General features: G+C 53.4%; 1 protein-coding gene and 1 long non-coding RNA gene across 6 annotated transcripts in view; one reads left to right on the top strand and one right to left on the bottom strand.

Annotated features, from left to right (window-relative positions):
• Wscd2 (WSC domain containing 2) overlaps positions 1-23315 on the bottom strand; it is a 90021-nt gene extending 66706 nt beyond the window's left edge. The window contains exon 1 of one of the 3 annotated variants that reach the window (XM_050121134.1): positions 23003-23298. The gene's annotated coding sequence lies outside the window, so the exon portion shown is untranslated. Of the gene's footprint in view, positions 1-23002 lie in introns of all 3 variants that reach the window. The other 2 variants (XM_050121136.1, XM_050121135.1) reach the window with 2 other exon arrangements.
• Positions 23316-24873: 1558 nt separating this feature from the next.
• Positions 24874-27421, top strand: part of LOC126488022 (uncharacterized) — a 39845-nt gene continuing 37297 nt past the window's right edge. For 2 of the 3 annotated variants that reach the window (XR_007588558.1, XR_007588559.1), the window contains exon 1: positions 24890-24949. This is a non-coding gene — a long non-coding RNA (uncharacterized lncRNA). Of the gene's footprint in view, positions 24950-27421 lie in introns of all 3 variants that reach the window. The other variant, XR_007588560.1, reaches the window with a different exon arrangement.

The raw sequence follows: 27421 nt of genomic DNA on the forward strand, positions 1-27421 counted from the left end.
TACTATCTATCTATCTATCTATCATCTATCTATCTATCTACTACCTATCTACTATCTATCTATCTATCTATCTATCTATCTATCTATCTATCTATCTATCTATCCATCCACCCACCCATCCATTCCATCCATGATCTATCTATCTATCCATCCATCCATCTATCCATCCATCTCTAACGTGCATGTGATGGCCAGAGGACAACTGTGGGAGTCACTACTGCCCTTTCCTTCCACCATGTGGTTCGGGGGAGGGGATGATACCGGTGCCTTCACTTGCTGAGCCATTTCACCAGCCCCTTCTTCCTACAGTGCACTGTCATTTTGTGTCTGGCCCAACGTCCTGTGTCCCAATGCCATAGTAATGATTTCTCTAACAGCCGCTTCCAAACAAGGCTGGGTTCTGAGGGTCCTGGGTTTACAGCTTGAGTACAATAACCACACCCAGGTCAGTCAGTTTACTGTTGCCTTGACAACTTAGAGGAAAGAGGTTTGCTCTGGCTCAGGATTTCAGAAGTTTTAGTCCATGGCCCCATCATTTCTGGGCTGTGGTGAGCAGGATAGCAGGATGGAGATCCATGGCAGAGCAAGCTGATCACCTCATGGTGATAAGGAAAAGGAGGAAGGAGGCGAGAATAGGAAGAAGCAAGACCAAAGGGGAGGGAGAAGCAGGCAGAGGGGGAGGAGGTGAGGACAGATATCCCCTTCAAGGGCAGACCCTCAGTGGCTTCCTTCTCCCTGACAGCCCATTCCTCCAGTCCCCCCCCCCCCCAACCATTGATTCAGCTATGAGCTCATCCACAGATGACATGACAACCAGGTCATAGCCCTCACGACCCAGTCAGTTGTGAGCACTGCCGTACTGGGGACTGAACCTCAGCTTGTATGCTTTCAGGGACAGGAACACTCCCGATCCAAACTGTCACAAGCCCTGAATGCACTGTGACATGTTTTACAGTGGGCCTGGAAAGTAGGCTGGAATTTATGCTATGTAACAGGTGAATAAGCTTCAGCGAGGCGAGGACTCCATCCAAAGACGCAGACACAGTGTGTGTCACGGTTGCACCAAGGTCCGTACCAGGCTTCGCAATTACCAACTCTGCCCAACTGCCTGCACCCTGTACGCGCTTGTCCCCCATCTTCCTGAGTTACCCTTTCTACTTTATGAACAGGAAAACTGAGGCTCAGAGAAGTGACAGGCTGCTGAGGCTGCACAGCAGTTCAGGCTGAGCTGAGGGGCCTCCAGGCATCTCCCAGGGATGGCCTCTCAGCCTGTACCAGGCACACCAGCAGCTACTGCATATCGTGATGGGACAAGTCACCAGGGAAACTAGCAGCTACTGCACACTGTGATGGGAAGGGTCACCAGGGAAACTAGCAGCTACTGAACACCGTGATGGGACAAATCACCAGGGAAACCAGCAGCTACTGAACACCGTGATGGGACAAATCACCAGGGAAACCAGCAGCTACTGCACACTATGACACGAAGAGTCACATACAGCACCCCAGAAGGTTGTAGTTTCATGGTGGTTTGACTTACAGGTGCAGACTGAAGAAGGGACGACAGGACCTGCATGTGTTCCATGAGAGCTATGCATCATTAGTGGGGATCTCTCCCTCAGGCTGTGGCTCTCTGTAGTACATGTTTCTCGTCTGCCACTGGGCACCGGCAGCGAGATGTCACTCCAGCCTGCCCCATGATGTTGAGAGGGGACCCACAGGTTATGCGGAGGCACACATCTGAGCTGATCCCGATTTGGGCATATGCCGAAATTAATCAGGATGTGGCCCCATCTTAAGCTGAGGAGTGTCAGAACTGCCTTGCATTATAAACCAAATCATTTATCACGTTCATATCGCATCACGCTATGCCATGTGACACGGGTCTAAGCACATATCAGATCATGCTACATGTCAGTCATACCATACCACATATATGTCTTATGTCATGTCATACATAACCCCGGAGGGCAGGGATGTAGAGGCAGCTCTGTCCTTCTGGCCACTGGAATCTGCTCTCCTGGGGCCACCCCAGTCCAGCAACCTGTTTCCATCCCCACAGGACACCCCCATCATGACTTACTTTCAGCTTGGGTCTCAGAAGCAGCTCACACCCAAACAGAAGCCTCGGAAGGCCAAGCGTGCACCCCAGACCAGCTAAACCCCTATGTGAAGTGTGAAGTTGTAAGGAGGGGGCCTCAGCTCTTACACCGCTGGGCCTGACTGGGCAAATGTCTTTATCTGAGCATAGGAGAAAGCCCAGACTCCCCGCCAGTAACACACCCAGGGATGCCCAGCCCCTGGACTTTGTTTCTAGCCGTGGGAAAGGTCACCAGGGAGAAAAGCCAGCACCTTCAACAGCCCTCCTCCCACAGCTGCCTTCCCAGCAAGGGTGCTTCAGGGACCCCTGGGCCTGGAGATGGAGTCCTCCCTGTGCAGGACCAATCCCTTCTGCTCACATGATCTGAGAAGGGGGAGCCTTGGGGCACAGTGTTTGCCGAGTGCTTACTCCCCTGTAGGCTAGGGAGGCAGAGACCTATAACAGAAACCTGTCCATGGGGCAGTGCCGGGCAGAGGCAGCTGCAGGTCTGGGGAGCTGGAGCTTAGCCATTCCCATCCGTAGAATGGAGATAGGCAGGGAGTCTTCCCCAGCAGGGGTGTGGATACTACCAGGCTCAGGCTCGGCACAGAACCAGGCACCCAGAGAGCCAGGATGACGCAGGGGCTTCAGGAGGCTGGAGGAGTCCAGAGAAGAAAGCATAGTGGGTAAAACACCATGGATGGTGCAAGGGTGGGGACCATATCCAGTCCCAGACACAGCAGAGGGGGCCATGGCTAGAGCCTGGGGTGGTGTCTCCCAGCAGAAAGCAGAGGAGGCTGGGTCAGGGCAGCTTTCGGTAACGGTCCCAGCATCTAGGACACACACATGCGCGCGCGTGCGCACACACACACACACACACACACAGGGCAGGAATGATGGTTGGTGCCTTGTATCCCGGGGGCAGGGTGCGGCCCGTCTGCCCCTCGCTGTGGCTTCAGCACTTGGCTCACAGATGTGCGGTAACTATGTGGGTTACTGACCGAGGGGAGAAAATACCTGCATTCAGGACTGAGCAGGGAGAGAGCGGCTGCTGCCTTTGCGCTCTGGCCCTGAGCCTCACACTCACTATCCTGTAGCACTAGGCCCCCTAAGCTGCAATTTAATCTCTGGGTGTCCTGTTCTCTGCCTCACGCCAGGAAGGGGGTCATTGGGGGGGTGAGTTGCAGCATTAGCATAAATTATTGACCCAGAGCCACTGGAGGGTTTGTGGGGCAGGCAGCCTTGGAGCCAGAACACTGCTGGTCAGAGAACACAGGGAGCCCAGGACAGCGCCAGGGCTGGGTGGTTGAATAGCCTCAGAGGAGTCGCCCTTGAACTCCAGGGGATTAATTCCTACCATGTCACCTCCGTCTCTGTTAGGCTTTGTAATTTCAGGCAGGTGGCCAGACTTTCTGACATTTAGGCAGAAACAAGAATGACCTTCAAATAAAGACTGCGGGGTGGTCATGGGTGGGGGAGGGGCATGGCCAGAACCTCAGTCTCAAATCCCTGGGGAGGGAGAGGCGCAACAGTAACTGGACCAGCAGGGAGAGGGGGACAGCCACTACCCTGCTGGGGAGCAGTCCCACCCCAGGGTTGTCTGGGACATCAGACTGTGCTCAGGGATCCTGTTCCTCTGAACTGACTTATGCCATGGTTCAGTTTTTAAATCTTAGCAGCTAAATTAATTAACTTTAAAATTTTTTATCTTTTTTTGAGATAGCATATTGCTAGGTAGCCCAGGCTGGCCTCAAACTAGTGATCCTTCTGTGTCTGTTTCTGGAGTGTGGACATAATATAGTCATATACACAGCTAATTAATTGTTTAAAAAGCCAGAAAAGACATACCATGTAGATGGCAGAAATCCCAGTGGTGGCCAGGGGTTCAGAAGGGAATGGATGGATAGCAGAGATACAGAGAGATCCTGGGAGCAGTCAACCCTGGAGGGTGCCCCAGTGGTGGTCATTACACAATTGTCACCAGTGCAGACGCCACAAGGAGAATAGGCCCTAGGCCAAGCCGTGCGCCTGAGTAACGAGAACGTGGACCCTGAAGCTGTTGAGGCAGGCTGATGGCAGGACCTGCAGAAGACCAGCAGGAACTCTACTTTCTGCTCACTTTTTTTTTTCTAGACAGAAAACATCCCCCCAACTCAAGTCCAGCCCAGCACACTGTGAGCAGGAGGGAGCTGCCCTCAGTCTATTGCTGTGACAAACACCACGACCAAAAGCAAACTGGGGACGACAGGACTTGTTTGGCGTTCTAGATCACAGTCATACTCTATCACTGCAGGAAGCCAGAACAGGAACTCAAGTAGGGCAGGAACTTGGAAGCAGGAGCTGATGCAGAGGCCATGGAGAGGTGCTGCTTACTGGCTAGCTCAGCCTCTTCTTATAGAACCCAGGGCCACCAACCCAGGGATGGCCCCGCCCGCAGTGGGCCCTCGCACATCAATCATTCATCATCAATCAATGAGATGCCCCACAGACTTCCCGCAGAGTCAGTCTGCTGAGGCATTTTCTTTACTGAGGCTCCTCTTCCCAAATGACCCTAGTTTTTCTCACACTGACACAAACCAACCAGGACACCTCCCTCTTCTTCAGTTGTTAACCGTGCTCAGAGCTCAGTGATGGGCTTCTGGGGGTGATACTGCCAGGAGGAGGTTGGATGTGAGGGGGTCAGGGGTGGGAGAGACAAGCAGAAAGCATGGGTTTTCAAACAAACCCCTGCAATGCCTGAAGGGACCCCCACAAACACTAGCTGTCTCAAGCTCGTCCCATGTAGAGAGGACAGAGATGGGGGCTGTGCTGCAATGGCAAACGGGGGGTACCCCGGGGACAGGTGTGTTTGCTAGGGACACTTCTCGGTCTCTGTGGGCAGGGAAATGAAGTGTCTAGCGTTCTGTGGGGATTCCATGTTATGTTTGACTTAAGGGGTTCAGGAAATCTGGGGTCTCTGGGACAGCTGATTTGGGGGTTGAGATGGATTCCACACACCTTACACACCCACTCCTGTCCACCTCCGTGCAATTCTGCAGCCTGCCTAACCCTATTCTTCAGAACATTGGCTCCCGCACACAGAGACCGGGCCGGATTCCAGCCCATTCTTCAAAAGGCTGCTCTCTAAATCCCGCCGCCATTCCTGAAAGTACAGGGTTCAGCTCACAGGGAGTTAACAGACTGAAGATGGGACTGTGTCCCTGCTTTCACAAGCCTCCTCAGGAGTACTGGCAGCTGCTCTTGGCTGGCCAGGCTGGGCCTTCACCGTCACCCACAGGACCCACAGGACCCCGCGGATGTGCTGTTTCCCGTGAGCTGTGGTTACGAAGACCGTGGGAAGGGCGGTGTCCCCCAGCTTCCCAGCCCAGCCCCCTCCTCTCTGGGACAAGTCAACGTGTCTGGCTTCATTTTCTTCCCATCTGATTCTACCACACGACACAAAACCAAATTAAAAAAGGCTATTTTCTGCTCACATGAAATTTTTAGTTCTGGCAAGCGTTCGGGAAAACACTCCCAACACAGCATCTGAGCAGTTGAGCTGCTAGAGGAATTCTGCTGGGACAGAATGGAGCATATGTGTGGGGACCACTTCACAGGGTGTCCCTGACAGTTCCTCACACCTCCAGAAGGGCCTTCTCGGCCAGTGGGGGTGGGGCACCGATATCAGCAATGAAAGCTCCTCTAACCGTGAAAGACGGCATGGCTCCAGGCTTTGCATGTCATGTATTGTCTATTTAAACATAGCCGCACACTCCTAGTCAGTGTTACTATCCACATTATACGCAGAAGACAACTAAGGCTCAGAGAGGTGAGGCGACCTGCTCAGGGTCACACAGCGTGTAAATGGTAGGACTGAGATTCGAACCCAGTTCTGTCAGGCTCACAGAGTCAGCATGCTCACTAAAGTCCTCTGGGGTGCTCAGCGCTAAGAGGGCTGGAGCTTTTGCTGAACACTGATCTCTTAGATTATCCTGGGAATCATGCAGCCCTTTCTTTGGTCAATCAGTCATTCAGCAAGCAGATCATAACTAAATGCTTGCTGTAAGATTGGCATGAGGTTACAAGGCTGAATAAAACCCAGCTTCCTCCTAAGAGCTTTCCTGAGCATGCTGGTGGCTATCCCCGCAGGGACAGGAATTCTCAGAAACATCCCAAATCAACACTGCAACCCTGTTTCCCACGATTCATCATCACTCAGGAGGAGACCGAGTGAAACAGGACTTGATTCACTTTTTACAAAGCGTGAAATCTGGGGACACCCTGGAAGACAGATCAAGGCGAGCCAAGAAAGCGGCTCTACACTGAAAGATGTCTCCCTCCGGGAGCTTCCAAGGTCTCTTATACCTTCAGACACTCCCACAGTCTCCTCCCAGAACCCTGACATGTCACCTGACAAGACTGGATGTGATGGGGAGGTTGGTCTGGGTCACTCCGGTGCATGGTGGTATCACAAGGGAAAGAGAGGCCAGGACGCCAGAGTGTCAGGACTAGCTGAGACCTGGGTGCACAAGGAAAGGGCGGCCGGCCCAGGGATGTGGGCAGCTTCTAGAAGCCGGCTGGAGAAGGATGGGTTCTCTTAGCGTAGCCAGCACTTGGTGTGGCCCAGATCTTGACTTTAGCCGTGCAAGGTCCATCTTGGCCTTGGGGCCCTCACGCCTGTGAGAGTGTTTGAAAGCAGAAGGTGTGAATGCTACCGAGAGGGACACACCTGGGGACACTCAGGGCTATGCCCTGGGACACTCCTGCCTTCAGCCTTCCTCTCAGGCTGCTGACCGGCCTGCCTTTCATGTCCAGGCTGCACAGGGATGAGGAAAGCCTCCAGCAGGACACAGACCTATCAACCGTGGCAAGTCTTCCTGGGCTCTTGCTTGTCCTCTGCACCGCTGACAGAGGTGACCTGTGGCGACCACGCCAACACTCAGTAACGTGTGCAAGATCAAGAGCAGGAGGGGGGCAGACCCATTGCTTCCTCAGTTTCTCCTGGAGTACTCTGTTAGAGGTGCCCGGGGACTGGTGGATTGTGGCCTCACAGGGCGCAGCTCAGGTTCTCTACTTGCTGACCCACACTGAGACGGAGCTTCTCAGTGCAAATGCGGAACGCACACTTCTCTTGAACGGGCAGCAGAGCCAGCTCTGCTCTGTTTCTGACCCTCAGGATAACTGGGTGAACACTAGCCCAGTATGAGGAAACTGAGGCACGGGAATTAAGTCGCTTGTCAGAGGCACTCACTAGTGGGGTCTCATTGCGAACTGTTGAATGTCGCACAGGCTGTGACACGGTTAAGGTCTGTGAGGAACCCCCTTACACAGACGATGGTGCCCCTCAGCACCACTAGATGCCCCCATCTTACACCTCCAGTCAGCTCTTCCCAGGGCCATGCATAGTCGCAGCCTTTTTCCGTCAGGGAAAGGAACCCCAAGTCCCCATGGTTGGGTTTCCATGGTGAGCCTGGCTAATCCTTTGGTGCCCTCTTTGCCTTGGAGCAGACTCTATCAGCCACTCTTACTCACTGGCCTTTTCTGCACATGCTCTGCCCAGGCGCATTCTGCAGCAGGGGCGACTGCCAGGCCTCAGGCGCTGGCCACGTGGTGGCTTTCTGTTGACTCCCAGATCCTGGCTGGAGCCTGCGGAGCTTGGCACTCGGGTGCCCATGTTCCCATACCAGGAGCACACCAGGCCCTTGTTCTCCCGCTTCTCCTTGCCCTGCTCAGGTTGGAGCCTTGCCTGGAGCCAAACAGGGCTCCAACTTTGTTGTTTCTTGGCCAAGTTCCTATCGGCTGCCCACGGGGAAACCGAGTCAAGGGGCCATTTGCTGAAGCGCTCTGAAACTGGAGCTGTCTGGGTCTAGTCTACCAGTCTGTCTCCCTTGAAAGGAAGCTTGTGGGGTCTGGTTTCTGTTTATACTCTCTCCAGTTCCTCAGTTTCCTCCGAGGTCCCAGGGGAGGAGAAGCTGTGCTAAAAGCCTCATTGTAAAGAACCAAAGCATCCCTGCACCATGAGACGGACCAGAGGGCAGTTACATCAGCCAGGGGGCCAGGGCCCTCTTATCAAGCACAGTTTTCCTTTGGTATAAGCGAAGGCTGGAGGAAGGGAGGAGGGAGGGCAGGGACTTGCTGGAAAGAACTGGTTGGACCTCAGGGGAAGCAAACCCAGTCTCGAAAAAGAGGAGTGTTATCTCGCCAAAAAGAACAATTAATTGGCCATTCCCCTGTGGAGGAGCTTTTCTTGTCTAAAAGCTGAGAGAGAGAGAGAGAGAGAGAGAGAGAGAGAGAGACAGAGAGAGAGAGACAGAGAGACAGAGAGAGACACATACAGAGACAGAGACAGAGACAGAGAGAGACAGAGATACAGAGAGAAAGACAGAGAGAGAGACACAGAGAGAGAGACAGAGAAAGAGAAAGAGGGAGGCAAACAGGAACTTCCAGGGAACCATCCCACTGAGCCTCCTGCTGGTGTGCTCAGGAGCTCTGTGGTGTACAAGTGTCAGGGCAGGACTGCAGGGAGGGGGCAGCACGGGGAGCGGCAGGCAACATAGGCACCCAACTTTGATCCCAAGAGGCTTTGCACCTTGGATGAATCTCCTTCTCTCTTGGCCTTAGTTTCCCCAAATGGAAAGTGATGGGGCGGCGGCGGGTGTGTGTGTGTCCAGATGTTCTCAGCGTGCCCATCTCTGCTGCACATGCTACAGAATTGACCACTCTCCCTCTGCCCTTTCTTCCCAGAGGACTGAGGGCCCGAGGCTGGCTGGCACTGCTTCCTGGAAGTGGAAGGCAATTGCTGGAAGCCAGCAGCTCTAGAGAGGGTAAGGGCAGGGAAGAGCTAGGCAGGTGAGCAGCACTGGGGACCGGACAGACAGACTCTGGGTGCCCTGAGGGTGTGGAGGGCGGCGACAGCAGCTGCCTGGGATGGTGAAGCAGTTAATGGGAACTAAGGAGAAACTGGATCACGGGAAAGGATGCGCGGCACGGCTTGGTCACTCTGAGTCTTTCCAGTGGTGACTAACCCAGGTGGGCCTCTCATCCATGGCTTCCCATAGTCTTTCTCATCTGGGGACACTCAGCTCCAGAGACCATCCAGGGAAGGGTCCATGGATCCAGGCTGTGTCTACCAAGGACCCAGGACTTGCTAGCTTGGCCCCTCGGTACTGACACAGGCTACTGTCTGTTGGTCTATCCACCTGTCTGTCCATCAGGACCTGGACCTGTCTGTTGGTCTATCCACCTGTCTGTCCATCAGGACCTGGACTTCTGCCTCAGTTTCCTGCCACTGAACTTGACTCTTCGCTCTATGGCAGAGCAGCAGCTCCCTTAACGCATTATTGCAGCTGTACAGACTCCCTCAGCCTTCCAAAGCCTTGCAACCTGTGGCAGCCTCTGCAACTTGTATACCATGCACATCCATTCTGTAGTCCCCCTCTGTGCAATGCATGCATCCATTTACACACATATACGTGCATACATCCACACTACACACGTGTTCACACACACATATGCCCATACACGTTCACACAAATATGTACACACATACATGTACATATACATATATACACATACACACCATATGTGTTCACATATGCACATGCAGTCACACGCGAACATCCACATTTACTGTGTCCTGTGAGAGCTAATATTAGTAGTTAAGACTGCAATAAAAGAGCCTGTTCGTCTGTTTTGGGCACTTATAGCATAGAGACTAGGCCCAGGTTGCCGTGGGTCTCCTCACAAGAGGTAGAGCCTCCTGGTTCATGGGAGCTGGAGTTAAAAATCTCAGTTCCACAAGTGCTAATTGTACTTAGAGCCTGGTGCGGAGGGGGCAGAGGAAGAGCAAGAGAGATGGAGAGGTGGAGGAGGAAGGAAAAGACGCGGGGGGGGAGGGGGGGAGTTAAGAAGGGTCCGCTTCTCTTCCCTCAGGCTGCTGGGGCTGTGGTGTGCAAGGATATGTTTTAGTGAGTACCTACCATGTGCTGGCACCCCCATGCTGTGGGGAGAAAACTGAGGCCCCTTTGGGCACACAGCTCAAAAGAGGGCAGCCAGGAGGGAGCCCTCCCTTCCCTGAGGGCACGGCGGATGGACTCCATTCTCAGCCTCTGCAGCTTCATCCCGGGAAATCAGGGAGAGCATTAATAATCCCAGACAGCAAACCAACTGCTTCGACTCAGCTGAGTCTCCACCACAAAGCTGGATACTTCCAAAGGTGCCTGAGGCCACCATGATCCTGCTCTCAGAACAATGGAGGGTTTCTGGGGCTCTTCAGGGCACTGGGGCAGGGTGGGGGGGTCCCCATCCCCACACTGGCAAGACCCTTTTCACAGGAGGAGGTAGAGCTGACTTTGCAGTGTGGAGGCTAGTGTTCGGCACCTGGGCACACATACGTGTACACTACACACACACACACACACACACACACACACACACACACACACACACACGTCTAAGTACATAGACAGCAGAGGGCAGTGACCAGTCCAGGGTGCCACGGGGCAGCTGTGAAGTCCAGACTGAGCGCCCAGATTGAGGGCTCTCTTCACTGCTCTGAGTCCTTGCTGAGAACCCACCTGGTCCTGTGACACCCTGACAGTGACAGGCTGTGCACTTGAGGCTGTGTGCCTGAGGCAGGGGAAGCCTGTGTGTGCTGAGCCTCCTTTCATTTATAAAGTTCTCAGCTTGCCTGTCAGTCACTTCAATATGACTGGTGCTGAGGAGGCCTTGACTCTCCCCTGGGGTTCTCCCCTCCCTGACCATCTGCCAGTGTCTGTGGCTTAGGAAACCGCAGAGGGCCACTCCCTCGCTGGCGATCCTCCCCCACTCCCAGTCCCCTAGGCTTTGGTTGGTCCTGAGCAGCTGACCGTGATTGAGAATGTGGCTGTAATTTGAGAACTAAAAGTGATTCAATGATGTGGTTCTGGGGGTGCCGATGGGACCCAGTGCCAGAAGCAAAGAGCTGGGCTGCGAGAGAAGTCCACAGAAGAAAACAGACCAAAGGACCAGTAAGTGTGAGAGATGAGGAAGGGGGTGGCGCTCTCAAGCTCCTGGATCCAGTCAAGCCTGAAGCTCTGGATTAAAACTCACACAAGCCGATATGTTCCCCTTTCTGCCCGAGAGTAAAAAGAATGTAATGTTTAAGTTGAGATTTTTATCTCTTGGCATTCCAAGAATGCAGCACTGGTGAACACTACCGTTATTTCCACGCTGCATGGGAGGGGGGTGAGGTGGGCTGGGAGCTGAGAACCGGGCCTGCCCTCCCCCACTTCCTCCAAGGCTAGAACCTGCAGCTTCTGGGGGCTGTCCTCTGCCTCCAGGAGCTGAGACACGGTGCCCTTAGAACCTGTGTGTGTTCAGAGTTCACTAGGCCATGCACTGTGCCAGGGTGGGCGGAAAGGGGGCTGCTCAGAAATGGGATTCATAATTATTATTTCAATCCGTTCCCATGCCATAAGGAGAAGAATCAAAGCTTAGCTGCACTTCTGCACCGCTGTTATTAATTCTATCAAAACACAGCTGGGGGTTGCTTTTCGGAAGGGTGGGGCTCTCCTTTAATAAAAAGAAAATCTCGTTAATAGAAGTTAAGACAGCCCACAGGCCTCCAGCAGCAATGGGATAATGGCGGGCAGGCGTTTAAGGGACTAACAACAGCTTAGAAAACTCCTTGGACTCTTTTTCCTGTTTCCCCCACCCCAAGGCCAAGGCCACAACAGGAGCAGAAGCCACTGCGGTACCCTGGCTCCCTGGGGAATTTCTGCAGACTCCCCTCATACAGGGCAGCTTCTTTCCGGCTGCTCTGGCCAGTATCACGATCTCATCTCATCCCCTTTAATCAAACCCTTCAGAAGCTGTCCCTCTGCCAGATGACAGAGAGCAGAGGCACCCCCCCCCCCAGGGTCCCTGAGGACTCTGCTGCTCTGCTGGGGTATCAACTGCCCCCTCACAAAGCTCTACAGCCTATGCCCATGGGCCAGTAGCCGGGACCTCAGGGCCTTTGCAGCTGCCGTCCCCACTATCTGGCGACAGCCTCAGTTCCCCACCTCCCTTTTCTCTGGAAAGCCACCTGCCCATCACATACTCCTGGCTGAGCACGCTCTCCACTTTGGAGTGTACGCTCCCAGACTCCTTCCAAGTTATGTAGGACTCTGGCATGTTTACCTTCCACGTCTCACACTGCAACACAAATTTGTGGGGTCTTCCTGGGCTCTGCTGGAGCCCACGGCCCCCACTCCAGACACCTGGAGATGCTCTTCCCTGTAGTGTGTGAGATCTTATTGCAATAGAACACAGCAAGGGAGTGGCTGGAGGTTGGAGTGCCTGCCCTGCCTCCGGGGCCTCGACCATTGAGGTATCTCTTGGCCTCTAGACCTCCAGTTTGTTTGTGATGAATACCCAGGAGGCTGCGGTGTGGCGGGGACTCAGAGCCCCTGCCCACATACTTGAGGCCTTGGACTCCTCTCAGAACAGTTACAGAAAGGCCAACAGCAACAACCGACAAAATTGAGTAACGTGTCATCATCGTGGAGTCTAAGGGTTTGTTTCGGGATGTTAAACGCACACCCACAGTCTGTTGTTGCCTGGGTCGAAATTTCATCATTTGTGCATACATGAGCGTGTGTCTGCTTGTGTGCCTGCATACGTGCGAGTGTGATCTTGTCAACAATCCCACTTTATTTAGGCTTTCTGTCATCACAAATACCGTGAGCGCAGTTGATCTGTGTGCTCACTCTTACTGGACCACCCACAGAGGGGGTCTTGGCCAAACAGGACAGGACAGTGGAGTTCTCAGAATCTGGAAAAAGTTCCTGAGGACCCAGGCTGGAAGCTGTCAGTTGTCATACAGTCGTTGCTTCTGGATTGGCCCTGAGCTCAGACTCTTCCTGAGGACACAGGAGTAGCAAACTTCCTGCTCCACCATCAGCCACAGACGGCTCTCAACATAACAGAAAATGCTCAGTTAGCATGTCATGTGTACAGTCAGCAAGTGTGTGCCTGAGGAGGTCACCTGAAGGCCACCTTCCTTGGTTATCACAGAAGGCAGATGAGGAGTCCCCCAGGGGCATCACGTGGAATTGATGGGGACAATGTCCACAGCGTCAGGAGTTCTGGAATAGGGCTTGAGTGATGGAGGAGGGTCATTTGTCTATGTGTTAATTTCATTGGTTAATAAAGAAACTGCCTTGGCTTTTGATAGGACAGCAGCTTAGATAGGTGGAGTAGACCAAACAGAATGCTGGGAGAAAGAAGCAGAGTCAGAGATGCTATGGAGCCAGCCGCCAGGTCAGACATGCTGAATCTTTCCCGGTAAGCCACCGCCTCGTGGTGCTACACAGATTATTAGAAATGGGTTAATCAAGATGTGAGAGTTAGCCAGTAAGAGGCTAGAGCTAATGGTCCAGGTAGTGTTTAAAAGAATATAATTTGTGTGTTGTTATTTTGGGTGTAAAGCTAGCTGTGCAGGAGCCGGGTGGGATGAAAAGCAGGCCTACCTGCTCCTTTCACTACAAATGAGGATCTTTTTGTTGTTGTTTTTCAAGACAGGGTTTTTCTGTAGCTTTGGAACCTGTCCTGAAATTCACTCTGCAGACCAGGCTGGCCTCAAATTCACAGAGATCCACCTGCCTCTGCTTCCCGAGTGCTGGGATTAAAGGTGTGTGCCAACATTGACCAGCTGGGTTTGAGGCTCTTCATGGCAAGCTTAGCTTAGGCCACACAGCCAGGCACTGTCCTCACAGGGATCCTCACATGGAGGAGACATGAAACTCAGATGGATATTGGAAATGGATGTGGGATCGTGTAGGACAGTGAGACTTGGGATGTGGGTGGTTTCCACAGGCTAGAAAAGAAGGGCAAATGGACCTTGCTTAGGAGCTCCTAGAGGGTGACAGACTCCTGGCTTGTTTATAACTTTGGCCTGTAGAATATAAGACTAAATCAGTATTGCATAAGCTGATACACCCGCGGTCACTTGTTACAAAGCTGCAAGAAAACATGCTTGCAAAAGTCGGAGGGAACCTTGCATATCAGGCCATGGAAGGCCCAGGTTCTAGTACCAGACCATAGGCATTAACTCTGCAAGCCCATAGACAGTTCCAAGTCCCAGTGTCCCCATGCTTTGGGATGCCAGAGCTGGGTGGCCCCTCCTGTGAGCCCTGGAAGACCTTCGGTCCCTTTCCCTCTGCTCTGCCCAAGTTCAAACCCAAAGGTTCGTTGGCCTCGAAGAGCAGAGCCTTCAGGTAGATACTGAGGGCTGCCCAGGTAGTTGTTTACTCCCGGGGCACTCAGAAGGAAGCCACAGCTTAGCCCTGGGCCCGGTCCCTAAAGCAGGGGACAGGCAGAGCTGACATGAAAGCCAGGGACAAACAAGGACAAATGCCAGCCCCTCTCAGCCTCAGGAGGATGACTAGGAACAGTCCCCAAACCAAGAGTCCCTTCCTTTCCTGTTCTCTGTACCCTCTGCTGCCCTGTGCAGGGAATGGACTGAAATGCCAGGCCCTAGTGACAGGGGCACACTTTCCGAGCTCCGGGGACACAGCCCGAGCTCTGTTCTCAATATTGAACTCTCACCCAGCCGTCTGGGCAAATCTGATCATTGTCATCTCTGTTTTACAAAACAGGAAACGGAGGCACAGAGTAGCTTCATCCCAGAGACTCATAGCCAGACATGGGTCCTGGGAGACTCCCCTCCCCCACCCTTGCTCTCTCAGCTGACATCCTCTAACTGATGTGGGAGTGTCATATCAATCTGTTGATTTCATTGGCTGAGCAATAAAGAAACTGCTGGCCCTGATAGGTTAAAAGATAGGTGGGCGGAATAAACAGAATAGAATTCTGGGCGGAAGAGGAAGTGAGGTCAGACTCTGCGCTGCTTCCAGAGGGACCAGACAGCCGCCATGCTCTGCTCTCCCAGGCAGCTGCAACCCACGATGGACTTAGGCTAGAATCTTCCCGGTAAGCGCACCTTGGGGTACTTACACACATTACTAGAAATGGGCTAGTCCAGGTGCGAGAATTAGCCTGTAAGAGCTAGAGTTCATGGGCCAAGCAGTTCTTTCAATGGATACAGTTTGTGTATTGTTATTTCGGGCATGAGCTAGCCAAGCAGCCGGGGTGTTGGGGACGCAGCCCCGCCGCTCATATTTCAACATCTAACCAAGAGGGGACATTGCTTAGCAACACAAGCTCATCATCCCCATTTTACAGATGGGGAGACTGAGGTATGGGATGGTGACCATGGTGTATATAGTGACTGGCCTTGTCAAAGTTTCTCTTCCACTTGATGAACATGGATGCTGAGCCTCAGAGGGATTGATTCAATGGCCCACGGCCACACAGCTGAGAGACGAGCCCAGGGTATGTGACGCTTCCTTGCGTCTCTGCTGTGACACAAGGCGGAGGTGGTGAGCACATGGAGACATGCATCTCATTTTTCTCCCTCTTCGTAACACGGCAACGGGCTGAACCTGGTCCGAGGCCACGGCCAGTTGGGAAGATTCGTTCTTTCACTGGTGTCTTTTTCCTGGCTGCTTAGGTTTCTACTCACCATGATCCACACAAATCTCTGCTATTTTAAGCCAGCTGTGTCCTGTCTGGGCATCTGGCTAGGAGCTCTACGTGGGTTTTTGATCCGAGCCAAGCATTGTGCTGGAGGTTTGTGAGAACGGACTTACTAAGTGTCCCTATGGCCCCAGGAGAAGGCACATGCCACCGTCCCACTTACAAGAGACAAGACTAAGGTACGGGGCTCAGACATTGGCCAGCTAGCGAGAGGTGGTAGGGCTCTGGGACCCTGGGTACAGTTAGGCAGATGTCACTGACCTAATGTGGTGGGAAGCAAAACCTCACATTCCGACAAGTCTCCCTGGGTGTCAGATTCCATAGCAGCTTAATTCCATCCCTGTAGACTCCTTGCCCTTCGCTCTGCCTGGGGCTGACACCCTGGCCACCAAGCCTGTCCTGTAATAACAAGTTAAGAACAAGCTGAGGAGGGTCCTTTGCTCCCCGCCAGAGGCCTCTCCAGCGCCGTGCCTCTTTTTCCTGCCTCTTATTTCTTCAAAGTCCTCAGCCATGCATGTCCTAGGGCTGCCGGCTGTCATGCCCAGCTGGACCTCCTCCACCATCCCACACGCTCCTCATTCGTTCCTCTAGACATGGTCATGTTGAGAACCAGGTCACCAAGCTTATTAGAGACAGTGGGTAAAGAAAGGAAGCAGACACTGAGCAGCAGCACACGGAGGCTCTGTCCCCACACCGTGCTGCCAGTGACATGGGACAGTGTCCCTGTCCTAGGTGTGGCTGAATGTCCAGGACAAATGGGGACACATGAAAGAGTGAAGAGGAGGAGTCTGCTCTGAGTGACATAGTTGTGTGTATGTGTGTGCACACATGGTGTGTGCATGTGTGTAGTGTGCATGTGTGTATGCATATGTGCATGTGTTTACTATTATTATTGTTATTATTATTATTACTTGTACTTGTACTGTACTATGTACAGACAGACATAAAAAATACAGAGCCTGGTCACTGTTTTGCAAAAAGCCACACTGGATGGGGCATTGAGGTCACATTAGCAAAGCGGAGGCCACGGAGGGGCAGCTGGAGAACCCCATCGGTTTTGAATGCCTCGCTGCGCCAGCTCCTGGAGCTAAGGCCTCCTCCCACGAACCTGCAAGGCTGGAGCCTGGTGTGCTCAGCCCAGCCCTAGCCCTGCCTTTGTTGCTGCTCTTTTCCGTCCTCGGGGCCCCTGTGTGCTTTGCTGCCACCCATGACTCCTCAGCCACCAGCTTCGCTGACAGCTGGAGGGACACAGGTCAGGCCAAGTCGTTTTTCTAGCACTCGCCCACCTACACACACAACAGGAGCGCGACACGCCTCTTATGGGACCCTTAAATGCTTGTCATCGTCACCTGTTAAAAACAGGGTCTTCACAGCGGAGGACACGAGACATAGACTCTGAGGTCAGGCGTATCTAGGCCTAAGCCTCAGCTCTGCCACGTACTGGCTGTGTGACCATGAGCAAGGGGACGAAGCTCTCTGAGCCTTACTGTCCTGTAGGAAAAGCGGAGAAAGGGGATTTTGGCACCAGGCACTGTCAACAACCCCCTTCCTCAGAGGCAATGGTGACCAGGGCGTCTCCATCCTGATGTACAAGTGTTCTAGTCCTCCCAGGCTTCCAGGAGAGGGGAGTTCAGAGCTCTACTGAGAAGAAGGGGAGTTGGGACCCTGTGAAGGCAGATTGTAGGATTATTCCTGGGTATCTGTACAACTCTTCCCTTCCATTTTCCAGATGGGAAGACCGAGGCCCACACAGAGGAAGGGGTCTGCGCAGAGAGGCTGCATCTGCTCAGACAAAGCTGAATGGAGTTTCCCCATCTTCACTTCCCACTCAGGAACTCCCCCTTTAGCCCCCACTCACAGGACCACACCCACTCACAGGACCACGCCCCACTCACAGGACCATGGCCCCCACACAGGACCACGCCTCACTCACAAGACCACAACCCACTCACAGGGCCACGCCCCACTCACAGGACCACGCCCCACTCACAGGGCCAGCCCCATTCACATGACCACGCCCCACTCACAGGACCACACCAAGCTTGGGGAGGAATCAGAACATGATACAGTATCCAACAAGTGAGCTAGCAGCGTGGACATTTAAACCTGGAAGCTTCAGGAGGTTTCCAGGTGCACTTGTTGGAGTTAGAGCTGGAGGGGACACAGATGTGCTCCCAGAAGTCTGCATCACAGCCACTGTCCCCCACTGTCCACATGGTCTTGAGAAACCCCACCCCACCTCTAACTAATAAGCCCACAGCTCATAGTCTCGGGAGAGGCCAGTCTTTCCTGCCCTCTGAGTATCTCACCAGTACAGGGCAGGAACCTCAGAGGCCACCTGATCCATGGTGATCCAGCCAAGTTCATTAATGCCAGACTCATCTCCTCTCCCTGGGCACAGTTTGGGGCGCTGGAGGAGTTTGGGCAGGGTCGGGGGTCAGTGATTATTTTTTTTCTAGCAGGGTCCAAACAGTAAACACTATGGACCGTGAAACTCAGATGCTTTCTGCCCCGCTTAGCGCTGCTCAGAACTCCCATAGAGTTCACATGAGCGGACCTAGCTGTGTGCTAATAAAGCTTTATTTACAAAAACGAACATGAGCCTGATTTACCAGTTTCCTGTTCTTCTGGGTCTTGCTGAGCAGAGTCTGGCTCCTCCTCTGGGGTTGGGCTGAGGAGAAGGGAGCTTTTCCAGACTTAGCATGGGAAGTCCTGATCCAGGAAGACTGGGTTCTGAGCAGAACAAAGGGTTACCCTCCCCGGACAGTTCTGCTCTGTGCCATCTGGCTGTCTGCTGTATAAAGGAGAGGAGGACTGTCATCTATTGTGGTGTGAACTGTGCTGGGTGCTCGCCGAGGGCTTAGTGAACATGTCCTCCATCACAAAACACAAACGTCAGTGTTGGGAGACCAGGGCTCCTTCCGGAAGGGGTGGAGACTGGACATCCCTGCCTCAGGTATCTCAGGTTCCTCCAGAGCCCAGACCCTTCTACCTCTCCATGAGCTCCTTGAGGACATCACTGTGACATCTGTGACCAACACAGAACACGTCACCCAGGGGAGCCCAGCAAACACTGGGATCAGCAAATACTGACACCAAATAGGTGGATAAATATGTGTGTGATTGATTGCTGAGTAGACGGTGAGTGCATATGTCAGTGGATGGACGGATAGGTAAACAGACGGACAGATGGGTGGATGGATGGATGGATGGATGGATGGGTTGTAGGAGGGTCGGGGGATAGGGAGATGGGCTGACTGATGAATGATCGGGAAATTTCCCTCACATTTATACAAACATTGGCTTGTTCTGTGCCTTGACCTGTTCCCATCAATGCATCTTCAGGCGAGCTAATCAGAAAAGGTCTCATGAGCTCTGACTTGTATTATGCCAGACTTGCCTTCTGGCACTGGGGAGGCAATATGATATCATATTTAAAATGTACCGTCTGACATCAGGTGGCCTCTGTGAATTCCCAGGAAGGCCTTTTTCTGGGCTGTGTGACCCAGATAAATCCACACACCTCTCTGAGCTTCACAAAAGATTGTAATAGAAACTTTCATAGGGCTCCCACAAGTGACAGGTGACATTTGTGTCAAGTATGTGGTGTGTGCTGAGAAAACGCTAGTGTCATTGTGTTGGACTGAGCGGAGAGCAGGTGGGGCTGGGATGGCCACCACCAGCAGCACACTGGGTGGTTCTACACAGAACACCAGGGTCAGACAGGGTCAAGAAGGTAAACGCACTTAGTGGCCACCATTGTCTCTCAGCTAGGACCACAGTGATGGTGCATATCAAACAAGCCCCAGTGGCTTCTCCAGCTCATCTGTGACCAGACCGAACTCTGCTCCTCCCTGAGGCAGCACCAGGTTTGGGAGGCAGCAGTCGCGCAAGACAAGCCCTGTCAGCCAGGTTCACACACAACCACAGGCCACACGCATTGGCATTCCCGCCTCTTCTAATGCGCAGTGACAGACATGGGGTTGGACCAACCATGGGGTACAGAGTGCAAACACTGCCTGACCCTCGAGTGAGACAAGCAGCAAATGAGGTCTCAGGGCCAAGGCTGTCGATGCAGAGGGGGTGGAGACACACATTCACATGTATGTCTGTGTACACATGTGTATCCCACAGCCCTGCACCAGCCAGGCTGGGGAAGGGCCTGTGCCCTCCTAGTTGGCATCTCACTTTCACCCCACTCCATGCCAAGAGGATCCTGAGCAGATGTTCTTTCAGTCTCCGGGACCAAAGATCCAGCTCATGTTTCACCCCAGTTCCCACCTTCCAAACATCTGGACCTGCTCCGGGGAGCCATTAATCTCCAGCAATTTCTTTCCTCACTTGATTTGTTTATTTAAGGGAAACAAGTTGCTCCTAATTAGAAGCGCTGTGGAGATGCTCGGCACATCGGGGCTGCCTGCTTTCAGATGTTCTGCCTGGATGCATACCTGTGCTCTCAGCATCTGGGGGTGTGTGCAGCAACTGTCCTCGGTGGGGACTTCTGGCGAGAGAGACTCAGGCGTGTGGGTGATGAGGGAGGCTGGGAAGGCACCGTGCTCCGGGGTGCCTGGGACACAAACACTGTCTCAGCAAGCTTAGAGGCGGCACAAGGAGATTGGTATTCGCTCCATCACATGTCCACATCTCCACAGCCACCCAGTCACACACACAAGGCACATACAGAAGCCACACAGTCGCACACAGGCAAAGACTACAATGACATGCAAGATGTTGCAACCTGATACCCTGGGTACATTCAGTGCAGGAGATGTATGTAAAAGTTAGGCACTCCAGAGAACACAGGCACATTCAAGTGGACACTGTAGATGCACACACATGAAAAAACCAAGAATGCAATGTTCCACACATTCACATGTATGTCTGTGTACACACATGTGCATGGGAACACGGAGGCACACACTGATACAAACACACATATGTGCAGGGACGTGATACTCACAAGCTTCAAAATTCATATGCAGAGGCTTGCAGAGATGTAAATGCAGAGATTCATAAAACCCAGAGAGGGTCAAGCCAGTGTGTCAGGCTGTGCTTCTAAACATGTACAGACAGGCCTGAGAGCCACATGTGTGTCCCCAAGTGCATAGTACACTCACCTCCCTTTCCTTATGCACACCCACAGGTAGTTGTTCTCTCAGAGGCAAGCACACACAGCATGCATATCCATAAACCCATGGGCACACATGTTCATTAGGTGTCAAGTTCACCCTGGCTGTTCAGACACGTGCACGCACACGTGGTTGGTGCACTCATGACTAAATAGACACACAACTGCAGCGACTACACATGTGTTCCTTCACACATGCCCCCCCCCAGTCCACCAGGAGGACAAACTATTCATTTCCCAGCGTCCTGAAATTCTACCGCACCAACTCTACCAGCGCTCGGTGGATCTAACCCCAAGCTGCACCCGCCACGTCCATCCATGCAGGACACGTTCTGCTCTTCCACCCACAGCGTCAGCAAGAACCCAGAGCCGACCCTGGGAGGCTTCGCAACCAGTCAGACTGCCCCTCTCCCGGCAGTCTCTGGCTTTGCCCCACCCCCACCGCAGATCCAGCAAGCACGCTTCTCCTGGCGTTGGTTGTTCTTGCCCGGAACAGCAGCTTGCCATGCCCAGCCCCGAGGCGGACTGGATGCCTGACCCGGAACAGACAGAACGTCCCTGCCCTGGGTCCCTAGACAGCTGCAAAGTTGAAGCCATGGAGACAGCTTACCTCCATCTCCCGTTGTCATGACGACGCAGCAGCTGGGTGCATCCAGCCCTCCCAGACTGCCCTGGGCTCCCCACTGGGAGCAGCTGGTCCAGCAGCGGTTTTAAAAGGAATCAAGAAGGGGCGAAGGGGCGGGGACTGCAGGTATCCTGCGATTGGAGACTCAGGATACTCCGAGTTCTAGGAAAGCCTCGGTGGGGGAACGGTTCCCAGGATCCGTGCACAAGACCTCCAAACAGGCATCCCCATTGCTTCCTTACTCGGTCAGATTGAGACAAGTGCTCCCGGCATCATCCCAGCCAGTGCTCCTGGCACCTTCTGAAGTAGGAACTATAAACTCTTACTTTTCAGTGGAGCAGTGGCCAGGGGCCACCCAGATCTACTTTGAGACCTGGGTTCTTAAACACTAACATGCACTCCCCCCACCCCCCACACATGTGTACACGCTCGCGCACATACATATGCCCCGAGATTTTGAAAATCCCACCTGTCACATTGCTCAGGGTCACAAAGTGGCCTGAATGGGGATCTCTGAGGGTACATGGTCTTACTTCTTAAGAGAAACAGCAGCTGAGCTCAGAGAGGCCTAGTGGTTTGCCCTAAGTCACACAGCAAGTCAAAGACAGGTTTGAAGCTACCTCCGAAAACAGAGCAGGGTTTTCCTCAAGATCTCTGGCACAGACTCCCGTTGGAGTGCCTGCCCTTGGGCAGCCTGGGAAGTCGGCTTCAGAATCCGAAGCTAAGGCAGTACGTCCTTAAAACCTCACGTAACGGTTCAAGAACCCCCAGCAATGGGGCTCTCCAAAGGCCGACACCCAGCCCCAGCAGGAGGTTCATCCAACGCCAAGGGATCATTTCCAAACACAGCTCATGGCCAGAAGAGTGCCCAGATCAACCAGTATGCCAGTGACTCCAGCCCCAGGCAGGAATGGAGGACAGTGGTGTCCTCCACCAGAGTGTGGACTCAGGGCTGGCCTCTTGGAAGTGTGCGTTCTCTAGGGAGAAAGGTGTGTGGCCACACTCAGAGCGGTGCTCTGGTTTGGGACAGCTTCAGGGACCTGAAGTGGCCAGCCGCCAGCTGGGCAGGAGGTTACCAGCAACCCGGCCACCGGTCCCCTCTCATTAAGGAGTGTTGGCAGCTCCCTCTGTTAGATTTCTTTTATTCTTTCTTTCTCTCCCTAAAGGAGCAGCCCCTCTAGAGCTTCAAGGAGTGGGGTGTGCCCCTTGGGAGCCTCAGAAGGAGTCAAGAGGCTCCTGGGAGGGCATTTGGGCCTGGTGGGTTTTGGATAGGGTAAGTGGCTGTCTCCCTCTACACACCCCTCAGGACCCACAGAAGCCAGTCTGCAAAGTGGGCTTCGCGTAGCCCTCGCTGCTGCGGGGGCCCTGGCTTCCGCTTGGTTCCCCAGTGCGGGCGCCACCCCAAGGCCGGCTCATAGGTACCGCTAGCCCCTTCTCCCCAGGCTGGGAACTGGCCCGGCAGCGGGGTGCGTGAGTCTAATCCAAGGCCCCCCGCTGCTCCAGTAGCCTCACGACCCCAGGGATGTCCCCAAGCGCGTCCGCGGCCGGAGGAAAGTTTGTCATCTCCCCGGAACCGCCTGTCACCTCTCCGCAGCGCGGGGTTCGCTGGGGAACCGTGGCCGCTGCTTACCTGGGGATGCGCCGAGGTCTCCGCGCCCAGAGGGGCGCAGCGCGGGGTACGGAGCTCAGATCGCGAAAGAGCAGGGGCTGGGTCTGTGTGAGGTTGAGCCCGGGCACAGGCTGGGGCTGCGCGGGCGCCCACACTCCCAGCCCTGCTGGAGCAGTCTGCAGCCCGAGCTCCCGCGCCCGCCGCCTCCCCGCAGCCCGGCCCGGCCGCCCGCGCTTAACTCCTTCCGCCCCGGCCACCCGCCGCGCCCGCCGCAGGCCTGGGCTCCAAGCTGAGCATTGCGCTGAGCCCTGCTCCTGGGCTGCGGACGAATGCACCGAGGCGGCAAATGGCCGGGCCTGGCGGGAGCGTGGTACGCGCTGGCCGCCGCTGTTCAGTGCTTTGGCCCCGTGCCCGCCCGGCAGGCAGCTAAAAGAAATCCAACAATGGGCAGTTTTGTTGATGGGTGTTCAGTGCGTTGTTTTAATGGGCCCTGAGTTTCAGCTGTGTGGCCTCTGGGCTATCGTATTCCCTCTCTGAGCTTGTGTGACCCTGGACCAATGGCCCAGCTCCTGGATGACTCCTGCTGAGGCCCCTAAGGGACCTCATCAGACAAGAGTGGAACATAGGGGCTTCTGGGATGCCATTAGCCCAGTTTGCAGATCTAGTGTGGCTCCAGGTTAGGTCCAAAGATGACTAGAAAAATCTAGGTGTAAATGTTTTTATTTTATTCATTAATTTATTTTAGATTTCGAGACAGGGTTTCCCTATGAAGCCCTGGCTGGCCTGGATCTCTGGATGTAGAGCAGGCTAGCCTTGAACTCAGAGATCCACCTGTCTCTTCTTCCCGAGTGCAGGGATTAAAGGTATGAGCACTACACCTGGCTTAGGTGTAATATATTATTGTGTGTATTGCCTGAGTGTGCACATGCACGTGAACTTGTGTGATGGTGTCTGTGTGAGGTCAGAGAACGACTCGGGGTGTTGGTCCTCAGCTTCTACTCACCCTCCTGGGATTCTCCCATCTTCCACCTCATAGCTGGATTACAGATGTAAGCTATTGTTTATGTTCTGGGCCACTGGGTTACAGATGTAAGCTATTGCTTCCGGGGATTTGAACTCAGACCCTCACACTTACACAGCAAATGCATTACCCGCCGAGCCATCTCCCCAGCCCAAGACCTTGTCTTGTGTTTTTGAATGCCAGTTGTGGAGCTAAACTTGAGTCTCCTCAGAGGAAAGGGATGCCAGGCGTGACTGGGAGAGCGAGTTTGAGCCTCGTGGAGAGCTTCAAGTGAAAAGTGAGATGCCAACTTACCAAGGCAAGTGTGAACTCTCACAGCCTCCCCCCTCGTCATTGCCTGGAATACAAGTGTCTTGAGCATTTTGCATTTGTCATTTGCTAATACTTACTGTCTAGTTGCTGGGACAAAACACCCAGTGAAGGAATCTGAAGGGCAAGTGTCTATTTGAGTGTGAGCCGAGGGCACTGTGAGTCCGCGTCAGGGAGCAGAGGCTGATGCAGTTATTTGGCAATCTTTCTTTTTACTTCTGTCTGGACTCTAGCCCGTGGAATGGGACCAATTACATTCAGGGTAGGTTTGCCCAGTGAGCTGGCCAGTTTTAAGTCAACTTGACACAAACTAGAGTCTTCAGAGAGGAGGCAGCCTTAATTGAGAAAAATGTCTCTATAAGATCAGGCCATAGGCAAGCCTATAGGGCATTTTCTTAATTCGTGATTGATGGTTTGATGTGGGAGTGTCATATATCAATCTGTTGATTTCATTGGTTAAGTAATAAACACACTGCTTGGCCTCATAGGTTAAAGCATTGGTGGGAGGAGTAATTAGAATTCTGGACGGAAGAGGAAGTGAGGTCAGATTCTGCTCTGCTCCCGGAGAGACTCTGCTCTCCGGAGCACAGACACCATGCTCCACTCTCCCAGGATGGACGGAGGCTAGAATCTTCCCGGTAAGCGCACCTTGGGGTGCTTACACGCATTATTAGAAATGGGCTAGTCCAGGTGCGAGAATTAGCCTGTAAGGGCTAGAGTTCATGGGCCAAGCAGTTCTTAAATGAATACAGTTTGTGTGTTGTTATTTCGGGCATGAGCTAGCCAAGTGGCCGGGGTGTTGGGGACGCAGCCCCGCCGCTCTTATTTCAACAATGGTTGAGGGCCCAGCCTATCCCTGGGTTCTTGGATCTTTACGAAAGCGGACTGAGCAAGTCATGGGGAACAAGCTAGTAAACAACACTCCTCCGTGGCCTCTGCATCACCTCCTGCCTCCAGGTTCCTTCCCTGTATCGGTTCTTTCAGTGATGGACAGTGATGTGGAAGTGGAAGCCCCTTCCTCCCCACATTGCTCTTGGTAATGGTGTCTCATCACAGCAGTAGTAACACTGACTAGGATGCTCAGTTAAAATGCTCTGAAAGAACCCTCACGGGCACAGCCAGAAGCTGCTTGAGGGTGATGGGTCTTCCAGCACCATTCTTGCTCTTTCTGGGCTTGTGTCTTGGGGTAGCCAGGACTCCCACAAGAGCGGTTTAGCCCCACTGCTAGTCTTCACATGTGAGAAGTGACTGGCTATGCAGAATGAGCAGCGGCTGTATCTGTGGAGTTTAAAGACCACAGACCCAGGAAGGAGGGGAGTCTCGGCTCGTCCCGACTGTGATCTGGCCATGGCCTTCCATAGGCTTCTTCGAGAGTTCAGGGTTTGCTGCGTCAAGCCAGAATCTGCTGTAGGAATAAAGACCCAGGCAAGATGGCAGCCTCTGAAATGGATCACAAAGATCAAATGGTGATGTCAGAGAGTTTCTCATGCAAGATCAGATGACACCCCCGAGCTACGCTCACAGAACGAACGAGTCGCGGCCCATGCGTCATTGTCATTCGAAGCACGGCCTCCAAAAATAGAATTTGCTCTAATTTTGGGTGTAGCCAAGGCAAATGGAAAGAATGTACAAGAATGGAGAGGGTCATGTCCAGCAGTGAGTAACTCCCTTTGATGGCATTGTAGTGGAAGGAGGGGACTGTCCTGGTGGCAGAGGACTGTGGAGTCAGCTACACCCAGGACAGAGCTCAGGTCCTGACACTCGCCAGCTAGGCAGCCTTGGGGAAGTTAATGACCCTCTCTGGGCTTCGGCGTTCTACAAATAGTGATAATAATTCCCAGCTCACAAGGATTGCGTGCAGATTGAGAGGCATCTTTGTGCAGTTTGCCGCTGACTGTGCACGCACGAGGCACACTGTGACCTGCAATCAGAGTGATGTCGGTGGCGGCTGACAGCCCTGGCAAGTGAGAGCACTGCCCTGGAATGCGAGCACATTCAGAGTTCCCATGAGATGTTTCTGTTTTGATGGCAGGCGCAGAGCAAATGGTGTCCACGCCACTGTTGTGTATGAGAAAGAGAACGCAGTGCCAGTGTGGTGGGCACCCGTGATCCCAGCGCTATCCTCCCAGAGGCTGAGGCAGGAGGATCTAGAGTTTGAGTTTGAGGCTAGTCGGGGCAACATAGCAAACTCAAACTGGGGGGTGTTTGAACACGTAGTTCCTAGCTGGCCTGGACCTGCAGGTGAAGCACGGGTGAAGGAGATGAGGGTCCTGAGGCCTTACTTCCTGTTTGGTCTCCTTGCTTGCTGGCTCTGGATACAATGTAACCTGCAGCTCCTCCTGCTGACTCGCCTTTCCTATGCTGATGGGGGGCATCCCATCCCTCCAACCTGTGAGCCAAAACAAGCCCCCAAGGCGTCTTCTCAGGTGTCTAGACAGCAGTGTGAAAAGCAATTAATTAATTAATATGTTTAACACACATGGTTATGTCTTAAAACAGGAATACAGTAGGATCCATTATAGTCACACATGGCCGGAACACTATACAACAGCGATCACAAACTGTGGCTGTCAGGAGTACACAGACCAATGTCACAAATATAATATCCAAAAAAAGGAGGCAGACCCACTTTGGTTCCTAACTTTACTGCCGTTTCTGTATGGAGTTCAGAAGCCTTAGAACTGGGGCAGGGGTCACACTTGAGTGCGACGCTGTTAGATACTGAGGTTAAAACAGGGACTTGGTGGCTGTGACCCGGGTCCTGGCTGGCTTTGTAGGTGTGTTCTTTGAGAAAGGCCTGAACCTGTACTCTTCCTACCGGTCCCATTAAAAACAGTTTATAAGTGTAAAAAAATTGCAAGTTCCAGTATTTTAAACTTTATTGGTTACAGAGGCTTTAATCGCCACCCTGGATAGACTAGCTGATGGGGAGGTGGCATAGGAGGCTAAATAAGCCCCCTCTCCCAGCACTGGCCGTGAACTCCCATGCTACAGGCTCCTTTCCAGCTACCTGAGAGGGGGATTGTGTTTGGGGCACCAGGGCAGGTGGGGACGAGAGCCAGGACTGGGACATGTGATCTAGAGAGACAGGCTGGCTGCCCAAATTATCT

Source organism: Alexandromys fortis, unplaced genomic scaffold (assembly GCF_014885135.2).
Source record: "Alexandromys fortis isolate MF-2015 unplaced genomic scaffold, M_Fortis_MF-2015_v1.1 scaffold_197, whole genome shotgun sequence".
Classification (NCBI taxonomy): Eukaryota; Metazoa; Chordata; class Mammalia; order Rodentia; family Cricetidae; genus Alexandromys; species Alexandromys fortis.